Below are 6479 nucleotides of genomic sequence, written 5' to 3'. Positions count from 1 at the left end.
CCAATCAACCCCGGATAAATTCTACTCGTGCGACTGAGAATCACTCTGTCCCGTACAGACGAAATACGTTGCTGTATATGTGGAGTTTGCGTCTCTCTCTCTCATCATCACGAGATGGCTAGGAGATGTTAACTACCTCGCCTGGTAGGCAGGAGGTCGTGGGTTCGGTCCCGACCCTGACGCCTGCTGCTGTATATGTGGAGTTTGCGTCTCCCATCCCGTGGTCCCGTGGATTTTTCTCCGGGTCCTCCGGTTTTTCCCTCCACATTTAGAATCAACGTCACGCGTTGAGAGTCGATGTCTGCTCTACATTGCCACACGGTAACGATGATGACGACGAAAAGCCACCGCTTCGTTCAGCTGTCATTTGTGATGGCCAGGTCGCTTCTGAACAAGAGCTGCATAGCTCAGTGATGCCTCCTCGCCTGGTAAAACAAAATAAACACATTCCTCCTGCGGAGGGAGCTGGTAGGAACGGCGGCGTGGTGTATTCCGCAAATATGACCGATTATGAGGGCGGGCACAAGCCGGCGTGAGTAGGTTAAACGTTGAATTTTATAAGGGCACCACGGGGTGACCAGCCCCTCCCCTCCCCACCCAGCCCCTCCCCACCCAGCCCCTCCCCTCCTCACCCAACCCCACCCAGCCCCTCCCCACCCTCCCCACCCAGCCTCTCCCCACCCTCCCCACCCAGCCCCTCCCCACCCTCCCCACCCAGCCCCTCCCCACCCTCCCCACCCAGCCCCTCCCTGCACGACGGACGGACACAACAATCCCCTGTGGGCTGGTGTAACCAGGAGGTTCCTACCAGTATTCGTTTGCTGTGTCGCCTTCCCGTGGCGAGCCATGTGGCACAGCTCCTCCTCGTCGCCCACTCACGGGGAGGGAGTCTCACAGCATCTTTGTGTGGTCCACCACCCCCCGCCCCCACGCAGTGCTGGGCTACAGGCGTGCGGCGCTACCCCCCCCCCCCCGCTTCGTTTGGAACACAGTTCCTGAGCAACGGGCTCAGAGGCCCCAAAGACGCGAAGCAGCCAGCAACGAACAGCACTAAGTTCCAAAAGATACGAGTGTGATACAGTACTTATGTGTTTTATCAATCGAGCGGGTGGCGTGCGTCGCCCACACACTCCGTCGGAGACGAGGTGGTAGCAGGAGCCACCGTCCTCCACTTTTATTGTTGTCCAGTTCACGCCACCACTCGGGACCCCGAGTGGGATGCCCGCACTTACGAACGCCCGCACTTACGAACGCCCTTACTTCACGAACGCCCGCACTTACGAACGCGCTCACTTACGAACGCCCGCACTGACGAACCAACTTCCATGGAAGATTTGTGTGTGTGTATTTTTACATCGACTTAAAACGCGAACTCTCGTTTGCAAATCGAACCGCCGCACTATTTTGTTCAGCTGAGCGATCCTCCGTGAGATGTAAATGAGTTGGCCTTGCGCTGGGAGTGAGTGTTTGTGTGTGTGTGTGTATTTCAATAATACTGTGCTCCGACTTATGAACCGTTCGACTTACGAACGGGCTCGGAACTAATTGTGTTCGTAAGTCAAAGACTGTCCGTACCAGTAAAGAGGCCAACTGAGATAGATAACCTTTATCGGGAGTGAGCTGGCTATCACAAATGACGGCTTAACGAAAGTGCCTTCTAATGTGAAATCTCAGGCAGCGGCAGCAGCAGCTCAATACTCTGAACGTGTGATGTTGATTCGAACTGTGGAGGGGAAAAACCGGAGGGAGGAACCGGAGAAAAATCCACGCGACCACGGGGAGAGAGAGAGAGACGCAAACTCCAAATATACAGCAGCTGGCGTCAGGGTCGCGATCAAACCCACGGACCTCCTGCATACCAGGCGAGGGAGTTAACATCTCCTAGCCACCGTGATGATGATGAGAGAGAGACACACGCAAACTCCAAATATACAGCAGCTGGCGTCAGGGTCGCGATCAAACCCACGGACCTCCTGCATACCAGGCGAGGGAGTTAACATCTCCTAGCCACCGTGATGATGATGAGAGAGAGAGACACACGCAAACTCCAAATATACAGCAGCTGGCGTCAGGGTCGCGATCAAACCCACGGACCTCCTGCATATCAGGCGAGGGAGTTAACATCTCCTAGCCCAATTTGTTGGCACGGATAACCAAGAGGATGTATCCCCAGATCACGCGCCGCATGAATCACAGGGAACCAGGACCACAACTTATTTCTCAGTCAGTGCCGTGCAATCATCCATCTGCCTGCGGTAACAAAAATCCTTAAAGCAACACCCGGTACCAGATTTCGGTTACAAATCAATTCTTGGCACACCCAAAACACACACACACATACCATGCCAAGGCCCGTATTGTATCGGGTCCAACCCGGACAGGTGGCAACCCGAGGGTGGGTGGGTGAATGAGTGGGTAAGCAAGAGTCTGAGTGGATGGGTGAGCGAATTATTGGTTTGAGTGAATGAATGGGTTAATGAGTGAGTGGATGGGAGGGTGAATGGTTGAGTGGTAGGGTGAATTAATGGGTGAATTAGTGAGGAGGTGGGTGGACGGGTGGGTGTCTGAATGTATCAGTGAGTGAATAATGAGTGGGTGAGTGAGTGGATGAGTTGGTGTTTGAGTGGATGAGTGAGTGAGTCGATGGGTGGATCTTTGGGTGTTTGAATGAGTGAGTGGGTGAGTGAGTGGATGAGTGAGTGAGTCGATGGGTGTTTGAATGAGTGAGTGGATGAGTGGTGTTTGAGTGGATGAGTGAGTGAGTCATGGGTGGATCTTTGGGTGTTTGAATGAGTGAGTGGGTGAGTGAGTGGATGAGTGGATGAGTGAGTGAGTCGATGGGTGTTTGAATGAGTGAGTGGAGTGGTGGTGTTTGAGTGATGAGTGAGTGAGTCATGAGTGGATCTTTGGGTGTTTGAATGAGTGAGTGGGTGAGTGAGTGGATGAGTGGATGAGTGAGTGAGTCGATGGGTGTTTGAATGAGTGAGTGGATGAGTGGGTGTTTGAGTGGATGAGTGAGTGAGTCGATGGTGGATCTTTGGGTGTTTGAATGAGTGAGTGGGTGAGTGAGTGTATGAGTGGGTGTTCGAGTGGATGTCAAGCGTGGGTGGGTGGGTGAGTGGGTAAGGCGATAGGGTCTGCCACCTCCGTCACGGATTGCATCGGGACAGGTGGCAACCGCTCTGAGCCCACGTAACCACGCATCCGAGGACGCTACGGGTGGCCGGGGGCGACCTCGGCCAAGTGCCGTGGGGGTCGCTCGCTCGGCTTAAATACCGAGCCGATTTAGATCTTTTATTGCAGCACACGCACACACGCGCACACACACGCACACACGCGCACGCACACACACGCGCACACACACACACGCAGACACACGCAGACACACACACGCGCACACACGCGCACACACACGCAGACACACACACGCAGACACACACGTAGACACACACACACAGCACACACTCACGCAGACACACACGTAGACACACATGTTCACACACACGCAGACACACACGTAGACACACACACACGTAGACACACGTAGACACACACTCACGTAGACACACACACGCGTAGACACACGTAGACACACACTCACGTAGACACACACACGTAGACACACACGTAGACACACATGTTCACACACACGTAGACACACACTCACGTAGACACACACGTAGACACACACACGTAGACACACATGTTCACACACACACGTAGACACACACACACACGTAGACACAAGCAGACACACACACGTTCACACACATGCAGACACACACACACGCAGACACACACACACGTAGACACACACGTAGACACACACACGTAGACACACACACACGCAGACACACACACGCAGACACACACACACGTACACACACACGTACACACACACGTACACACACGTAGACACACGCGAGCGCTTATCTACTCCGCAGATTGATGAGCGTGCGTCTGCTGCGGTGGTGCACGAATTGGCGCTGCGAGTGAGTTTTAGTGCGAGGCGCGCGCCACCCGCGGGCCGCTGTCGCCCTTCCAAGACCCCCCCCCCACCGGGCAAGCCTTGGACAAGCGGTGACCCCCACCCCCCCACCGGACAAGCCTTGGACAAGCGGTGACCCCCACCCCCCACCGGGCAAGCCTTGGACAAGCGGTGACCCCCACCCCCCCCCGGAGCCACTCCGCGCGGGGGTCACGGGGCGAGGGCGTCGGAGTGCGGCCACCCCCTCCCACCCCCCCCCACCTCCCACCTCCCACCCCACCTCCCCGGCCACAACGCTTCTGGCAAGCCCTGGCGAGGCTGTTGGTCTCACCGTGCCGCTCGCTTGTGGCCCAGTTGACCGTGGCGAGGCGGAGGAAGCTCCTCTGCTATGAATAATGTTGGTCGCGAAAGTACCACTACCACCACCACTACTATTACTACTACCACCACCACTACTACTACTACCACCACTACTACTACTACCACCACCACTACTACTACCACCACTACTACTACTACCACCACCATACTACTACTACCACCACCACTACTACTACTACCACCACCACTACTACTACTACCACCACCACCACCACTACTACTACTACCACACCACCACTACTACTACGCACGAAACCAAAGCCGCGTTGAGGATGAGCCTTGAGGGCTTAGCGGCCTTCAGCAAAAAGCACTCCGAAGCGGTGAAGACACGAGGAGAAGAGAGAGAGAGAGAGTGAGAGAGTGGGAGAGTGAGGAGTGAGTGAGAGTGAGTGAGAGAGAGTGAGTGAGAGAGTGGGAGATGAGAGAGTGATAGAGAGGGAGTGAGAGAGTGAGTGAGGAGTGAGTGAGGAGAGTGAGTGAGAGAGTGAGTGAGAGAGTGAGTGGAGAGGAGTGAGAGAGAGTGAGAGAGTGAGATGGGAGTGAGTGAGAGTGAGAGAGTGAGGGGAGTGAGTGAGTGAGGAGTGAGGGAGGGAGTGAGTGAGAGAGGTGAGTGAGAGAAAGAGTGAGTGAGAGAGTGAGAGAGTGAATGAGGAGAGAGTGAGAGAGTGATAGAGTGAGAGAGTGAGGAGAGAGTGAGTGGGAGAATGAGTGAGTGGAGAGAGTGAGTGAGAGAGTGAGGTGAGAGAGTGAGAGATGATGAATGAGTGAGAGAGTGAGATGAGAGAGTGATAGAGTGAGGAGAGGTGAGTGAGAGAGTGGTGGGGAGAGTGAGAGTGAGTGGAGAGAGTGAGTGAGAGAGAGAGTGAGAGAGTGAGTGAGTGGGAGAGAGAGGAAGTGAGGAGAGGAGTGGGGAGTGAGGTGAGTGAGAGGGAGAGTGAGTGAGAGAGAGTGAGTGAGAGAGTGAGTGGGAGAGAGAGTGAGTGAGAGAGTGAGTGGAGAGTGGGAGGAAGGAGTGAGTGGGAGAGAGAGTGAGAGAGTGAGTGGGAGAGAGAGTGAGTGAGTGGGAGAGTGAGGAGAGAGGTGAGTGGGAGAGAGAGTGAGTGAGAGAGTGAGTGAGATGAGTGAGTGGGAGAGAGAGTGAGAGAGAGTGAGTGAGAGAGAGAGAGAGTGAGAGAGTGAGGGATGAGAGAGTGAGTGAGAGAGTGAGGGAGAGAGAGTGAGTGAGAGAGTGAGTGGGAGAGAGAGGAGTGAGTGAGAGAGTGAGTGGGAGAATGAGTGAGTGGGAGAAGAGTGAGAGAGTGAGTGAGAGAGAGGGAGAGAGTGAGTGGGAGAATGAGTGAGAGAGTGAGGGAGAGAGTGAGTGGGAGGAGAGTGAGTGAGAGAGTGAGTGGGAGAGAGAGTGAGTGAGTGGGAGAGTGAGTGAGAGAGTGAGTGGGAGAGTGAGTGAGAGAGTGAGTGAGAGAGTGAGTGGGAGAGAGAGAGAGTGAGTGAGTGGGAGAGTGAGTGAGAGGGGAGTGAGTGAGTGAGTGGGAGAGTGAGAGTGATTGACGTGACGTTTCGCCAGTAATCACAACTAGCTCATCAGGCGACAGCCAGAGTTGTTGAGAAGTCCTCCTCCTGCTTCGTTCCTTCACAGCAGTCGTGGATGTGGTGACGCCCCTCTTCGTGTTCGTTTTCTTACGCGCAGTGCGGGTGGGGGGGGGTATGAAGACTATGGGTATCCATTGCCGTTCGGGTTATTTATATGGCAAACAACGTACACTGAGAAGTTTACATTATAAAGAAACTACTGCTATATAAAAGCCCGAATAACAGCCCAGCCACGTAGGGTAATTCTATTATACCCCGTCAAGTAAAAACAAACACTCCATGGGTAAAAATAACAAGCTGTAAAAAGTAAAAGGCTTTTTAATCTAAAACTTAAAACAAACTTTCTGTTTTGTTCATCACGTCAGGGTCCACTGAGCAATGCCGACTTGACGATCACAAATGAGACTCAACCACGCGGCTTATCGTCATCATCATCATCACGTGGACACTTATAGCAGCAGCCAGATTCTCTAAACACGTGACGTTGATTCTGAATGTGGAGGTGGAAACCCGGAGGAGG

This window comes from Lethenteron reissneri, unplaced genomic scaffold (assembly GCF_015708825.2).
Source record: "Lethenteron reissneri isolate LAM-NWPU_2019-01 unplaced genomic scaffold, ASM1570882v1 scaffold_425, whole genome shotgun sequence".
Taxonomy (NCBI): Eukaryota; Metazoa; Chordata; class Hyperoartia; order Petromyzontiformes; family Petromyzontidae; genus Lethenteron; species Lethenteron reissneri.
This window is presented reverse-complemented; position numbering follows the sequence as displayed.